Source organism: Falco punctatus (assembly GCF_963210335.1).
Source record: "Falco punctatus genome assembly, chromosome: 1".
Classification (NCBI taxonomy): domain Eukaryota; kingdom Metazoa; phylum Chordata; class Aves; order Falconiformes; family Falconidae; genus Falco; species Falco punctatus.
In genome coordinates this window covers 72,907,506-72,924,449 of record NC_137580.1, presented here as the reverse complement: position 1 = coordinate 72,924,449, position 16,944 = coordinate 72,907,506, and the positions used below count along the sequence as shown (strand labels likewise).

The following is a 16,944-nucleotide window of genomic DNA, read 5'->3' as shown; positions in this document are numbered from 1 at the left end:
CTGAAGGGTGATGCCCTGGGGCTACGTGTACACAGTTGTGGAGTGGTTGGGAGAGCGCTGTGTAAGAGCTCCTGCAAGATCTTTCAAGGTAGCGTGTAAATTTAGCATTGTTGTTTTATTAAATAACCTTTCAGCTTTTCCAGCTCTTGATCCCATTACCACGGTGCTTTGTGTGAAGGTAAACAGGAACCTTGGAAACATGATGTGATGCTGCGTAATCGCGTTCTCCAAAACTCGTGAATGAAACTGTCCTCACTGTAGGAAACTGAGCTGGGGTGCATGGACAGGCACTGCCTGAGCAGGTGAACTCAGCTTTTTGAAAGGAGATTAGGCACAAGCTACGTGGCTTTAAAAGTCTCAGGCAAGTTTGACTTACCTTTAGATGAAGCAAATACATTCTGTGGCTGCTACAGTTTGGTGAGGAATATTGTCTGACTTCACTGTCCCATAGGCAGTTGTTCTACTATTTTTAGAGTCTTGGATGCAGTAAAAAAAGGATTAAGAAGAAAAAGAAACAAGCAGCATGGAAATCTCACTGTAGATTCTGATGTTCAGTGGCTCCAGGCAAGCAAAAGGATGACGTAAAATTAGGATACATATTTAGGTTAGTGTTTTGTCAAGGTAAAGGGTAGGTTAACAAGGCAAAGATAGTAATTAGATAAACTCCCGATTTAATTTCTCTTTAAATTTAGCTAGTAAAGTGTAGGTGAAGTTAGCTGTGACATGATTTTATGCTTTATCATGTTGAAAGGGGACATTGTAATTTGGATGCAGGCTTTGGTGTGAACAGTGTTCTGGCATAGGGAAGGTTCTCTGGGAAGGATGGATCCTGGAAGGAGGGACTCCAGGAGAAATCAGACCTGCAGAAAACCTTGCCTGTTTATACAACATGACCTTTTGCATGCTGCCTCTTGGTTCTTGACTGTGCTCTTGTGCTACAGCTCTTCTTTGGAGCTTAGCTTATACACTCTAAATGTCATTTTGTAGATGTATTACCTAACAAGGAGGGACAGTGGAGGTGTTGCAGCTTACCAGTGTCAAAGTTATCTCTGTGGCAGTTCCTTAAGCGGAAGGACAAAAGTTCCTCAGAAAGAAGATGAAACTTTGGGAATGTGTGCCTGAAGCCAAGAGGAGGATTGAAGCTCCTGCAGAGGTGCTCTGGTACTACTGGAAGGTGCTGTACATGTAACCTGAGTGTAATGGTTGGGGTTCCCTTCTATGCAAGATGAGTAATACTGAATTACTGGAGGTTTTTCACCTCTTCTTAGTTAAAAGCAAAGATCATCCTGAGGCCTGTTTGCAACATTGCCGCTAAGCGTGGTAATCCTCTTTACCTAGAGCTCTGCTGTCTTCTGAATGGGTTTCTGGATGCCAAAAATGTCTTATCCAGTGTTACCAGCAAGTGTGACACACAACGCAGTGTGAAGAGAAACCCAGTCTGCGTACTATGGAGATAACAGTTTCCCCACACATACTGCCCATGGCTTGCCTGCTTGCATGGTGCCTCTCCCAGCTCCCTCTTTGTCATTTTAGCTGCCTGAGAGCTGGAAATATGTACGTTTTTTCTGTTTGCATTGTCCATGAACAGATGGTATGACGGCCAGTGGTTGCTGTTGGTTTTGGTGCTCCCAGGTGCCTCCCAGAGAGCTTTCCCAGCCTACAGCTAGCCTTGTGCTCTGCTGTGAGGGTGGTGCTCCCAAGCTGAAGAAACCTGAGAAGGAGAGACAGCCTTGCTGCGAGTAACAGATGGTTACTGTTTTAAATACAGGCAAAAAAATATTATGGATTCCTACCTAACATGCGGTGCTGGGAAAGAAGGCATGGTTTTCTTAGGGGGGGTTGTCTGAAGGGAAAAGAGGTGGAAGGAGGGAGGTGAGGGATGAAAAAGAGAAAACTTGATTGGAGCTTTTTCATATCCCACTTAATCACAGTCATATGTCAGGCTGCTTGAGAGGAGGAGGGAGGGGATGGCTTGTTGAAATCTGTAGCGTGCTGGAATTCTGCGAGTGAGTTGTGTGGTGAGCCCTGTGGCTTGCTGTTGCCTCGATGAATAGAGCCTTTCCAGAGCTGCCAAGCCCGAAGCAAATGTGGTCAGGGATTTATTACAAAATGTACCAAACCTTGGCATGGGGCTAATTGTGTATAACAAGGAGCGTGCTGGAAATTCAGACCTGAAGGGTGACAAATGCAGAAAGTATTCTATATCTGATGCTGGTGAAAGAGTTTTTGTGTAAGGGAATGTCTGTATGTCTGTGCTTTTTGCTAATGAACTCCCAAACAGAGTGGCATGTTTCTTGTTATTAGCTTGGTTAAGATAGATGTAGATTTCTAGTTTTAGTTATTTATTTCACAGCCAACAAAGAAAGAGTAATTGCTATATGGTTGTAATAGCTACAGTTCTCAAAGCAAGTATGTGGGTGCTGTCTTCAAAGTATCTGATGTGTGCATCCAAAAAGGGTAGAATAGAAAGTTATGAGTCTGTATATTAATGAAATAATGAAGTTGAGAGTTTGAAACTTGAATATGAAGGTTCCAGACAGCAAAATTGAACAGTTGGTCTCGGGGAGAATATTCTGTTCAGTACCCTCAGTGGCCGAGTGACAAATTGGTATGGCAAGACTGGTGTTTCTTCAAGTTTTAAAGTTTACTACGGCTACTGGATCCACATCTTGAATGCCTAATGTCCATTATCATATTATACAGCACAGACCTGTACCACAGTGAGATTTAATCCAATGGAAAGCTTCTTGCTTCCTTTTAGTGCTGCTTTCTGCTCTTCACAATATTCATAGCTGCGTTTTTAAATTTTATGTTGATCTTTAACGTCAGACGTAGTAAAGCTTTGTTGGTGGCCATGCCGAGACAGAGAGTACTGTTAATGTCTTTGAAAGCCATGGAACTGTCCAGATGAGTACTGTTAAAAACCACAAATACTTCAAGGAAGGGTGCAAAAAGAAAAACTGGAAAGAAAACCACAACCAACCAAAAATAAAACATGAGATGGATATAGAACTTAATTGACTTAGATCCTAAATGACATAGAAGATAGGTAATAGCAAAATGTGCTGTAAGAAATAAAACCTAATGCTGCAAGATTTTACACTAATTTTCTTTCTTGTTATATTGGCAGCATCAACATTTTCCTTTTTTGTTTCTTTTTGGATGAGAACAGCTTTTGAGTTTATATTTCGTCCAGAAAACAAACATAAAGCTATAGTAAGAGATTTCTGTTGGTCTTCTCCATAGGACATCTGCTCCGTGACATTTCAAAAACTCTTCCTCATCTAAATCATAGGGTCTGAACAACATACTAGCTCACTTAATCCTTTTTCTGGTGGTGCAAGATTTGCTGTACAGTGGAGTATTAGAGAGGGACAGACATTCAACGTAGAAGCTTCCTGCCTTCATCTCAGTTTACTTGTGCTTAATGTCTTGCATTAGTCTTGTACTGTTGTTGACTTGTGGAACTGCTCTGAACATTATAAGTCCATGGCAGGTAAGTCCTGTGAGTTTTATCTTAAGTCCTTTATATCCACAGTAGCTCTTTGTTGTATTACATTCCTGCCAGTGGCATGGGAGAAGCAGTAGTAAGAACCCAGCAAAATCAGAGTTCTTTAGTCTCTACATCCTCCAAAGGTGTCAAGGCCCTTTGTTTCATAAAGGTAGTGAAAGAGCTTTCGACTTGGAGCCAAATTCTTCAATGTCAGCATTAGCAGAGGTTGCATTGTCCTGGTCGGTAAGGGGAAAGCAAGTGCTTGGTGAAAGCTGGCTTGAACCATGCAACAAATATTTACTTTTGGTCTTGATGCTGCTTCAGTCTGTGTATTCTTTCAGTGCCTGTCCTCTCTGATGCACAAAAGGAGCAGGTCCTGCCCGCCAGAAAATAAGTGATTACCCCTTTACCATCAGAATCTCTTGATCCACCCTAACTATGCAATTAAAATGATCCAGTTGTACTGTAGAAAATGGGATTTTTTGATAGTTTCTTAATTGCTACAGACTTTAAATCATTTTACACATTTAAATCAGATTACACATGCATTTAAAGAGGAATTCCCCTCATGAGGACTGAGCTGTGATATTTAAAAATGACAATCTTAACAGAGAACCAAGTCATCTGATATAAATTCCTCCCATCGTGAATGTGATACCTTCCTAATTGCAGAACGTCAAAAACGTATATGCAGAATGAAGGGAAAAGAAGAAACTGAAACCAAAGGAGCATCTGCATTGCAAAGTAACAATTGGAAACAGGTTTGATTTTTCATGTAGTTTTATTTAGCTTTTGTATATCAGTTATGGATGAGCATACACAGAATCCAGAAACTCACAATTTAAAAGGCGAATTTTTTCTAACATGCATGATACAGCTGGTATTTTCAGTCATGAAGAAGTTTGCTCATTAAAAGATGTTTGTCAGTTTGTCTATCTTTTTAAATTCTGCTTTTTGTAAGATCAAGCAAAGTTTAACTAAAAAAACCCTACCCTACTTTTTCAAAAGCCATCTTTAATAAAAAAATGATTATAATAGAAACTGGTCATGCAATTTTAACAATTCTCTGCCTTCGTTTTCAAGCAACCCAGGTTGGGGAGGATGTTTAGTGAACTAGAAACACCTGAGGGTATTTAGGCTTTGGTAATACTTGCACATCTGGTAGCGCAGCAGCAGCATCTTTACAAGTTCCACAGTCAAAGATTCCTAATCCTTGGGACAAATTGTGTCAATATAGCAATTTATCATTCTGGATCATAGCATGTTAAACAAAGAAAAGAGTAGTTTCTATATTCCTCCGAGTACTCCAGATTCTCCTGTGAAATACTGTAAGGACTAGCAGCACTGATAATACCTCCTGCTGTGGTTTCCTGTCATGTTGGTAGCCAGGAAAGGAGAGATTTACAAATGAAGCAAAAGAAAGCACAAGAAAACAAAATAAGCACACTGCACACATTCACTCTTGTTGCAACAAAAGCTTTTAAATGGAGTATGCAGTCTAAGGCAGTTGGTTCAACGAATGCATCAGCCCATAGTAACTTACTGTGTAAATACTAATACAGGCCTGATACAGTGTGTAGAGTAAAAAGTTGTCCCCGTGTACAGATATATATTTTTTTTAGTATGCAATGGTTATAATACCTGCCAAAGCTTTTTATTATTTAAAAAAATGCAGTAGTTATAAATCTAAGAAAGTTACAGGGTCCCTCCCAAGAACTAGTCTTTGTGGCTTTATCAGCATTACAAAGATCCTATTTTCACTCAGATAAGCTGTTCTTGAACGATTTCCTAAATCTATGAAGTCCAAATAAGACTTGATTTCTTTGGCATAGGTCATATACATGTTCTATTTTACCTTCATTTTCCACGATAAATATTCAGTTTTTTTGTAGAACACTAGAAATGTAGTTTTGATATCAAAATGGCAATGCAAGTTTTGTAAGGATGTTGTCAGTTAGGTTTGAATGCAGAGTTGTATCCGAAAGACACTGAGTGAAATAAAAAGAAGGACCACAGAGTCACAGAGGGAATCTCTCAAGATTTCTGGAGAGCTCCATCTTCCAGGGTAGAAATTGTTTATGGCTGCTGACTATCATCCTTTCATCTATGCAAGTTACAGTAGTTTTTGTATCACTTACAACCTCTGTCCAGACCATTAATAGCCTGATAATCCTTCTTTTGAAGCTAGCAGGAAATCTGTGCTCAATTCCAGCAGAGCCAAAGTATGCTCTAAGCAAGGGATGGTGCTGAAGGAAGAAAACCAAATGCAACAATAAATCGTCTTTCTTTGCACAGGCGTAATGGTTGCACATCCGACCGTAAGTTTTTCTGATCTCTAAAGTGTTCCTTCTTGCTACCTTTCTAGCAGTGGTTCAGAATAGACATGTGGGGATGCTAAATCTTGCAGTCATTCATCTGCTTTCCCTAGATTAACAGATGAAATGGGATATCTGGTGGGAAATGAACTGACATCTTTGAATGATTTTTTAAATTAACTGGTAGCCAAGTTCATCCTTCTGTTCTCCTTTTCCCAGCGTAAAACTTTAAGAAGGATTCATAAAAGCTGCAAATTTCACTCTTGAGGACATTCTCCAGTTTTGGAGGCTTCCACTGAAGAGATGTTTTTCCTCCTCAGTTCGTGGTCCTAAAAAGCACGTGAAAAATAAAAACAGCACACAAGTAATGCCGCGAACTGGTGGCTGTAGTAAAGGTGGAATAGGTGTGTGAAGTAGATGGCTGTTGGGTTTATGCATGAGGCAAAATTAAGGGATGTTTTATGTCCTGTCACTAGTCATGTTTCCTTGTTAAGGAGCACTGAAGGTTGAAACTTTTATATCTTTTTCTGGCATGTCACAGTTTCTGCAAGTTCATAGATAAGTGATAGTTTGCATCAAAACCAGATATACTGACTGCCTCTGGCCCACAATTTTTACAGAGGATGCGTTAGAAAGAAAGTGTAGGTGGCTCAGCAGGGCAGTTTTGTCTGCAAGAATTCTGTATTTTTGGAAATGTTGCCTGTTATTGCTTCATAGCTTAAGAATCTTAAACATGGATTTCAGATGATAAGTTAACAACTTTTAACATAAGCGACACAAGATTATTCCTTGGCACTGTATTAATGGAGTAGAAGCATAAAAATAAACCTCCTGTGAAGCCCTAGAAAGGTGATTTTCTGTTACAAATACCTCCTAAAAAGCATGTTTTAACGCAAGATCAAATTACCAGTGTCATATGTGTAAATATTTAATATATTCAGGAGTAGGTGTACGTGGGATCGTGGTTAGAGTGGGCACGTAGTTCTGGGCTTAGACAGTGGTCGGGAATTGTGTAGGTTCATAATGCCTACCTGTGTAATGTGGTGCTCACCATAGATTTTATACCTGTGCTTTAGGATTGCAGGCTTCCAGCGAGTTTGACATGAGCTGCTCAGGGATGAGAGGCAGTCAGCTTGGTAAATGTTGCTGGAGAAAATTAAATGAAAATAGCCATGCAGACTTCATCTTACTCAAATATGTCAAGGGTTAATTTTTTTTTAACCCTTTTAAAATTTTTAAAAAAGGTTTAAAAAATAAGCAAAGAACCCCAAAACCACAATCCTAAACCCCATGTGTATGCTGTGCCAGAACATGAGGGATGTGCTTTTGTTTTCTGAAGTTTGGGATGCAAAGTCCGGTATTTATCTTCATGAGTTTAAATTTCTGTCAAGTGCATTCTCCTAATGATTTCTGCCACTGTAATAATGCATGAAATAGACTGAACCAAACTACAAAAGTCAGGGCACGTGGAACGTGACATCGGCCTGTGCCTCTCCTAGACGGGAAGGTGCAGTGCAGTTGTCACCTGAGGAGACAAGGGCCAGATGCAGCGACCTTAAGACACGTGGTGAAATTTTCCTGGGCTTCTGCGGGGCAGACAAGCAGTCCTTAAAACATCAGAAGTGAGTAGCTTGCTATTCAGCATGCTGTCATGGTTACTCATAAATTTAAGGTACATCTTTGTGAGTGTTACTTGAAACGGCTTCCTCGCTCTTATGTGGTGTGCGCTGAATGATGAGCAGAAGCCACGGCAGAGCTGGTGAGCTGGCTTGAATCTTTTTCTGCTGATTAAATCTGCACTTCAGCTATCCTGGCTGGGCCGGCAGAATTGTGGCAGGCCATGTGAAAAGAGGGATTGCTTTGCTTTTTTCTTATTGTTTATCATTTGTGCTGATGCACTGCCTGGACCTGCTGCCCAAGGACCTTCTTACTGCACTGTTTAGGAACTTTACAAAGTGAGACCGTGGTCCCTGCCCTGAAAAGCTGGTAGGAAACATACTTCTTTGCTCTGTCTGCAGGGCTGCGAGTGATGTGCAAGTATGTTAGTAACAGCAGACTGCCAGGTTGTACTTCCCTCTGTTCTGTGAGGAAAAGCTGGGTGAAGTTCAGTGACCCCTATTAGAGTCAGTCGGATAAATAGCGGCTAATTCACTACAAACATTACTTTAGCTAAAAACGGGTTTGTTGGCCAGTTTTACCTTGAGTGCCAAGTGATGATGCTGTAACAAAAACTGCCATGCCAGTAGAATTGGGATTAGATGCAATTAACCATTTCTGCACTCCTTCTGCAGCAAGGATAAATAGTCACGGCTGGAAGCGTGCACCATCGGCAATTTGCAGCCAGATGTTTAACCATCGCTGCTGCGGAGAATGGCAGGTTGTTACCATGGGGGCTGACTGGAGGGGGGCAGGGGGGGCGGGAAGGAGGCTGGGGGTTAGAAATAACCTGCTGGTGGGGATCTTTAAAGCCTTTATGTAAACATGGCTGGAATGAAAACAAGGTGGGGAATTTTTTTTTTTTCTTTGGAGACCTGTACGGCATCCAAGCACAGCATTGCAGGCTGAGCGGCACACTCCCTTTCAGAAAGGCTCCACAGAGCAGGAGATCGGGCCCATGAGTCCGATTCAGTGCTGGCTTTGTGCACGGCACCGACCTTCCACGGCAGTTGTATTTTTGCACTGCAGCCATAAAAGGTGGAAAAAACCAGAAGGAAAAAAAGGATAGTGATCATAGGGGGGAAAAATAGCTGGTATAATAGCAGTGAACTGGAACGACAATATTTATCTTTAATTTGAATGATAGGGCCTTGGGTGTAATAGAAAATAATAATAAAGAAATACACTTGAGGTCTTCTGTGCTTTTGGTTTTTTCAAAAAAGTCTCTTAAAATAGAACCTTCCTCACTCCTTAATCTGAAAAGAAGTTTAAACCAATATTAATAGCCTGTCTTTGTTTTAGTAAGACTCATACTTTAGTCATCTTCACATCGAGCAGAAGTTTGACTGCATACTTATGTCTTGCTAGAAAATTTTATAGTGGCATGTCATTTTGACAAATTTAAAGTTCTTTGACCTATGCAGTTCTTACATGAAGTATAAATACACTTTTTTGTTTGAGAAAACGGGGCCAACAAATGTGCTTTGGATTTCGAACAGAAGCAGTGAGGATTAGGCTGTGGGGCTTGGAGGATGTTCATTTCATCTTCATGGGTCAGCACCTCCATTGATTTTTGCCAGATGTAGGAGGCTTGATGCAGAAGTGCCATATGGTGCCAGCACACACCCTTGTTTCCAGGAAACTTGAAGGAGAAGGGTAGAAGCCCCTGCACTTTGCTGTACAAGATGTGAATTCCTAGCACAGTGCAGGATCAGACTGTGCAATCCTTTTACCAGTTGTTGTGCCATGCTGTTTAAGGGCCATGGCAATCCTAGCCAGAGATTGTCTCTCTCTCACCTATTCTGCTTTGACTTGGGGAACGTTGCTGGTGGCCCTGGTACACACCTTTGTATGATGTTCATGTTCAAGCATCTTACACTGAGATCCTACCGTTGTTTTAGATGGAGGTAACTCCTTATCCAAGTGCTCCGCTAATGTGGAAAGGCTCAGTGCAGGTTAAAGGTCTACATGCAAGGATCACCTTACAGATCAGTCCTCATTTCAAATACTGTTTAATTGTCTTTATTTTTTTTCTCACCCTCTTCCCCCCCCCCCCCCCCCCCTTTTTTTTTTTATTGGCTGGGCTGGAGGTAGGTAAAGGAAAAAGCAGAGGTTTCAGCAGCCTGAGAATCTGAGTCCTTTCACAGATAACAGGGTGGGGGGATGGATGCCACTCACTGCTTTGCACCACAGAGAGAGGAAGTTCACATATGCTTAACTGTGGTGGGCTTTGGCCAGTTTGTTCATTAGCTTTACAACCCGAGGGGCACACAGCACATTACATCCGCTGCTCAGCCCAGGAGGCACTGAAAGACTTGCCCCCACTGGGGAGCTGGGAACAAAAGCAGCCTTCAAAGTAGACAAATGTGTTTTTAAAGGGGGGAAAAAAAATCAAAAGGGTGAGGGGCCTTTGGCTTAAATGCTGCATTTTCATAGAGTGAGGGGAGATAGGGAGTGAGGACCACAGCGGGCTCCGTTCAGGAGGAGCTGCCGAAAGGCACACCTTAACAGAGAGCCTGAACTGTGTGGAGTTAGGATGTCCTGCAGAAAAGGTTTCCACTTGCAGCAACTAAAGCCCTTGTGTCTGTCTCTGTGTATATAGCTGAATTATTAGTGCAGCTTCCCAGAGCATCCATTGTAATACCTGTTCTATTGTTGCAAGAAATGTAATAAGCTTCAGTATGTTTTGCAGAAGGTTAAACATGCTAGTGAAGAAAAAGCAAACCCTTTCTTCTGTTTTTCCCCGCCAGCAAATATAAGCAAATAGTAATGACAGTCAATTAGAAACAAACTGTGTTCCACTTCGTATGCAAATGCTAAATGGAGAATATCACACACAATTGTCACCTGCTAACCATGTATACAAAGTACTTGGAAACAAGATGTGAAATGCAGCCTGTGTTTCAAAATGCATGGGTTCACAGAATATCACTGGTGACGTATTATACTCTTGAACAACTTTACTGAGATTTGAGGAACATTGACTAGTTGTTAATATGAAGAGCGTCATTTTCAGTTACTACATTCTTTTCTAAGCGGATACTAATGTATTGGGTTTGCTCACATTTGAGGACAGCAAAATTTCAGCTGCCATAACCACATTAAGTCAGTAGCTAGTAGCTCAGGAATGCTGCTATTGGCCTGTATTCTTGAAAGCTTATTAAGAGAGAAGAGAGTTTGCTACAATTATTAGATTTAATGAATAAAAGCTTCCTGGGATTTTGTGAAAATGGTAGATTGTCAAGAACTATATGAAATCTGTGAAAGATGTAAGTAACAGGTTGTATGGCCTAAAATCAGAGTCACTCTTACAGAATTACTTTGCTTTTCCTTCAGAGATTAACACTTAGCAATTCTGGGCTAAATTTCAAGAAGAGCGAACTCCAACCTGTGCATTTTCCCTTTGCTTGTTTTTCTTAACCTGAAAACAGTCTTAAGAGTGTTTGCAGTAAAATGCCAGGAAAAATAAAATTAAATTAAATAATCCATTTTCAAGCTTTGGGAACTACTCTTTTCAGTTTGTAAAGAAAGCTAAAAATACCTTCTATACTCAGTGGGCATTGGAAGTCCTGCTCAAGTTCAGCTTCTCCACCATCAGATGTGCCTAGGTATTTTCTGCTTCAGCTGCATGCCCCTGCAGACGTGTCCTTGCCCTCCCAGATGCATTTGTTCGTACGTAGCACTCATGGAACCTGCTCCTGAGTTAGCAAATATGTTTGTGTTTGCTCTGTAGGATGGGAGAGCTCCAGTCTGCTGCTCTTCTCTCCTTCCATCTCTGTCCAGGAAGAAGACTTTGTCCCAGCACAAGTGTGATTCATATTTACCACCCAAAACTTTATTTTTCCTTCTCGGATACGGAGTATAAAACCAATAGCAGAAAGAATGTTATAGTAATAGCTACACGAGCAGAAAATATGGAAGTGCAATTTAAGGGAAGATTCAGGGAGTGTACATCAAGATGCTGCATTGTCAAAATTTGAACATATTTGAACTGCAGTTCAACTGAAGACCAATGGTATTGTAGCTGGGCATAGTTTTGGTATGAGATGTGTATGCATATTTTAATGTGAATGTTGTTGGTTTCTTCTTTTAAAACTACGGGAACCACTCTAGGTCTCAGGTCACGATAGGCTGGACCAGATGCCAGCCTCAGGGACAGGGACATCCAGGCTTGGATACTTGGAGGATTAGGGTCCTATCATGTATGTCAGTACACTTCTGCTGTAGTTTCGATGAAGCTCTTTACTATTTTTTGTGATAAAATTAGTGGCAAAGTAATTTCAAAGCTGTCAGTTGGCCATACGTTTCAAACAGCTTTTCTCACTTCCCATCCTTCTCTCTCTTGACTGTTGTCCAGGTGGTGCATACAATTTATACCTGAAATCAAGTGTTTTCAGATGATGAATGTGCTGACAAAAGGAAAATCTTAACATAGTGCTGCCACCACAGGGCTAAGAAATACAGTAGACACATACGTACATGTTTTTAGGTGACTTTAGATGTCACTGGCTGAGAAATTCCTGTGGCTGTAAAGACATGCAGCTTCCTGTTCATCAGTGTTTTCTGCCCTGCTTGTCAATTTTAAGCTAGATTATTATTTTTTCTTGAGGTATGATTTTGTTCTTTAATCAGCCTCAAGTGTTTGTCTACATTGCACAATTTTCTTATGCATAAGAACTTGAAAATAAAATTGAGTAGAAGATTACTCTGTAAGCTACGATGAGCCTCATTTTTCAGCTTTTGTTGCCTCCTCAGATAGAGAGCTCAGGTTCTGTGATCCTGGACATCCTGGATAGATAACCAAGAACAAAAATCACTTCAGATCATTCCACTTACATAGGTAATTCTGCTTCATTCAACCTAATATAAAATAGATGCTTTATTTTTGTAAAGTTTCAAAATTAGTAAGCTCCCAGAAGTAAAATGCACATAGAAGAAAGGAAGTCTCTGCAGAACAAAGTGATGTCCATAGCCATGCTTTCTGAATATTTTTATCTCAGTTTTCTGTGTCTTGGGCTAAAAACTGGAATTCAGCAAGAACCAAAAAGCTCCTAGCTTGGCCTGCCTCTTAGCTGACTTTTTTTTTTTTTTACTGAAATCCCAGAACTGCCAAAGCTACTGTCTGATTCAGCACAGCCCTGCACAGATGAACACCAACTCATACTGTAAAATAACAGCACAATAATTAAATTATGATATTTTAGTTTAATTTAGATTTGACCTTTAAGAACTAAAAATTGTGAATGAAATTTCCATTTGAAAAATGCTTTTTCCCCTGAGGCATTAATTACTGAAATAGCTGAATATACACACGTTCATAATGAAGCTGGAGATTCTTAAAGGATTAGAAGAATTTCAGGGGACCGTGGAATTGAAAGATTTGTAAATTTTAATTTATCTGAGCTGATTTTCTTAGATATAGAGTTAATTTTTAAATCCAGAGGAAGTCTAAATAAAACCAAGTCAAGTTAAGAATACTTTTCTGGTATCTTCCCTAGTTGCACCATTTCTCCTCTGGTGTAGTTGGAAAACCTTTGTGTGGCTCATTCGCCTTTGGCTCGGTAATACATACATGCATGTTAGCTGGATTTAGCAATGTTTTTCATTTGGGCAATGAGAATCAGTAAAAAACCACGTTTGATAAAACTGTGAGCAACTGAAAATAACTTTTTTGGAAACTAGTATGTCTTCAGAGGAATCTGTTTGCTCCCTCTTTTTCTCAGCCTTAGAGTATATAATCCTTGCTAATCTTCGTTCTCAACATGTCATACTGCGCTCCACAGAGAATCCTGTTTGCTTCTTGGCAATAAACTTTTATCAGTGTGCAAAGTATCTTTAGAAAATTAGGAGAATAGGGTCCCATGCCCAACAGCAGTTAAGATACTGAGAATACTACTCCTGGGTACTGGTCCACAGACTGTTCTAGGTGGCAAAAATTACTTTCTGCCGCTTTTCCTCCAATTGTGGATGCTCGTTCTTACCACAGAGCTGCTCCAATAATGGAGGCAGCACAGCTGGTGGTATGGAGCCAAGGACTGGATGGTAGGCTGGAGGTGGGATGGGGCAGGATGCTCCTCAGCATCACCATGTTCTCCCTGCAAACCTAGACCTGTGTCTGAAGTGTCGTTAACATGGATTGCTCACAGCCATGTCTGAAAACCTTCCAGTACACTTGTAGTTTAAAAGATAAGATTTCTTCTGAATTGGAAAATGTAGCATTTCTCAAGTGAGCTAAGTTTCTTTCTGAAATTTGGCAGCACCAGAGAATGGCAACTCAAAATCTCGCAGTTCTCATGCTCTCATTTTCCAGCGTATTGAGTTACTGACTGGCACTGTAGCAGATACATCACTTCAAACACGTGTGTTAGGCACCTTTCTTTGTATCGCAGTACACTGGCTGGTCATATTAATACAAATCAGGCATGAGACTTCTCATCTGGAAAGGTCTGTGATGAAGGTGTGTAGGGACAGTACTTGCAAGTGGTTTAATTAGCACAGCTGGCAGCGTGCCAGCTTTCCTAAAGTGGGTCTTGATCAGGAGAGAGCTGCCTTTTATTTAGGACAATTACAATATGGTTGTAGTATTTGTACCAACTACATCTACTCTCCCCCACCCCCAACTTTTGATTAATAAAGGAATTTCTGTTAGAATTTAACCTCTGAGTGACCCTTCTCTTTTAATACTCTTTAATTGGTCATGTTCAGGCATAGAAATTATTGCAAACCTTTTTCTTAGCAATTACTGCAATGGGAAGCTTGGTGCTTGTAGGAGTGTGTTGTGTGAGGCAGCAGATGCTAACTGCAGTGGCTCTGAGACTCCTCTGTTCCGAAGAGGTTTTCCTATTTCCAAGGAGGACCAGGTTTTAACAGATGTTGTAACAGGAGCAAGACTTCTTCACTATTGTGGGCTGTCTTGTTTGAGGAGGGTAGTCGTTTAATGAAGGAATAGTTTCATGGATGGTTGCATCAATGAACAGATGTTATACAATTCAAAAAGGTAATTGTTCCAATTAAAAAAAAAAACCTAATGTTGCGGGACTTGAGAGCATTATTGTCTCCCTACAGGTAGTATTAATTAAGAGGCTAAACCCAAGAACAAGGTCAGACATTTTTTCCACTTGGAGAGCTTGTTGGAATAAATTGATTTTTTGTCTGAATTTGTCTTTTACTCATGTATCTTGTTAAGTGTGTTAAATCAGAAATGGCCTGTGAACAGCAAAGCATGTAATTCCTTCTTATGTTCTTGTGAGGAATAGTTTTCATTGGAGACTGTAGTGAACACTTTGACTGCAGTAAAATTAAATAGAAAAGGACATCCAGTCATATTTTGTGTATTATTATCAAGGTCTGCTAGTGCTGGTACTTTTTTATTACAAGAACTGTTTTGCTGCTTATGTGCTACTTCTTCCTCATGCCTTCATTTCCATGGACTTGACTGCCTTTCAGTATTTTTGTTTAAGGAAAGATAATTTGTGCATCATGGCTTTTGCCTGCCCTTCTTTTATATAAAAAGTAGCCAGATTTTGGCCTTTAGACCATACATCAAATGGATTGTGCTCCCTAAAACTGGACAATTTCCACTACCTACTGAATTAAGATGGAAGGATTCAATAAATAAATAAATTCAGAGACATCAGAAGAGTTCAGTTCTGCCAAATTTTGAGCACATTTTGTGAGGAACTTGGTGCTGCCAAATCCCTTGATATCTGTAACAATTAAATCAGTTGACTCTTTGGTGAACAGCATGCCAGAAGAATATATTAAGAATATATGTAGAAAGGTTGTTGAGATTTCATTATTTGCAGATAAGCAGAAAATACGGCTTCTGTTTTTCATAGTACTTTCCAGTACTTGAGGCTACTTGTCAAAATAAAGCAAAAAAAAAATCTGACTTTTTTTTTTTCCCTCCCAGAAGTTAACAATGAACTGTATTTTCTTTAGGTGTTTCTGGATTATTCAGTCTTTACAGTATTTAGAGGCAAAGTATTTAGTAATAGCAGAAAGACTCTTCCACAGAAAGAGACTTTGCAGACTTTCTGGTTTTCCTTTGTGGTGTTTGTAATTTTGTCATTGTTTTAAGAGTTCCATAATATTTTGTTTTCCTATAGAAACACCTGCCCTCGTATTTCATCAAGTATGGCAGCTTTTGCACTGGGAACCATTTATTTTGGTGCAAACATCATAATCCATGCATTTAAAGTGATGAATTTTGTTAAATCAACATTTAGGAAATAGTTGCTCATTGCAGGAGGTCCTCTTTAATATGTGAGTTATAAACTGGGAGGTCTCTTCTCTGCTCCAAATTTTTTCTCAAACATATTTAATCCGTAAGATTAAAAGGTGAAAATGAATTCTTTGTACATTGCTGAAACTTGAGAGCACTGTCAAAGAGTGAAATTATCCAGAGTTTTGGCAGTACGATGAATTCAATAATATGCTTTCTGTAAAGCATTCATACAGGACCTTCTTTATCTTTAATGTTTCCTCATGAGAGATTTTGGTTTTGAATGTGTATTGTTTCTTATGATTTACACCAAAGTACAAAACCACATTTCATGTTTTGGACCAGAGGAATTCTGTAGTTCAGATATGCTGAAAGAAAGTTCCCCCCGTGTGCTGGTCTGATGGGGAAATATTGACAGATTGGACAAGGTGGCTTTTGTAAGGCTCAGTTTGTGGGAACGGCAGTCATGGTGAGGGAGCAAACCTCGGCTGGACGCAAGGCACGCTGAGAGAGCCAGTGAGAGGTTTTCTAGGTTGGACCTCTCTTTATTAAAAGATGAAACAGGACAAGGACTGCTGCCTTTTCAGCAGTTTGGGTTGTAATCCTTGGGACATCCTATAGCTAATTGAGATGTTATTTGAAGGAGTGTAAACAAAAATTAAAACTGCTACTTGAGATTTTCAGTGCCAGTGTCAGTTATGCTCTGAATCCTTCATCAATGCATACTGTGCTTTGTTTGCTTCTGGTTTTCCTTGGGTTGATTCTCTTCTAACATCACATTGTCTTGCTGCTAAAGTACTGGTATTATCTGACACTTTATGCAGACTGTTGACCAAGTTCATACAGAAATCTTTGAATATGTTTATAAAGAAACAAATTCTCTGGTTTTTGTGTGAGCCTTCAAGACTGCAAAGCAGTCTGTATAAAGAAAAGCAGGTTGTCATTGAATGCAGGAAGTGAAAAAGATTATTTCATCTACTAAAAAGGCTAGTGTTTATATAAAGATGTTATTTACACAAGAGCAGTAACTGTGCTCATCAGTGGAACGGATTAGGTGATGATAGTAATCAGTCAAGCTCCTCATGTGCAGTAAACTGTCACATTACAGTGGTAAATGTGGACCATGAAGAAATGGCTGCGTATTGCTTGCTTCGTAAAGGTCAGGCAATTATTATATGAAGTGCTGGAGTGACCTAGTCACACAATTACAGAATGGTTGGGGTTGGAAGGGACCGCTGGGGATCATCTAGGCCAAC

At 40.1% G+C, this 16,944-nt stretch overlaps 1 protein-coding gene across 2 annotated transcripts in view; it reads left to right on the top strand.

Moving 5' to 3' along the window:
* BMPR1B (bone morphogenetic protein receptor type 1B) overlaps positions 1-16,944 on the top strand; it is a 297,524-nt gene that overhangs the window by 104,337 nt on the left and 176,243 nt on the right. The window contains exon 3 of one of the 2 annotated variants that reach the window (XM_080369111.1): positions 1-16,944. This exon is cut by the window's left edge and continues 13,303 nt beyond it; it is cut by the window's right edge and continues 14,745 nt beyond it. The exons of the other annotated variant lie outside the window; for it this stretch is intronic. The gene's annotated coding sequence lies outside the window, so the exon portion shown is untranslated. 2 annotated transcript variants of the gene reach the window in all.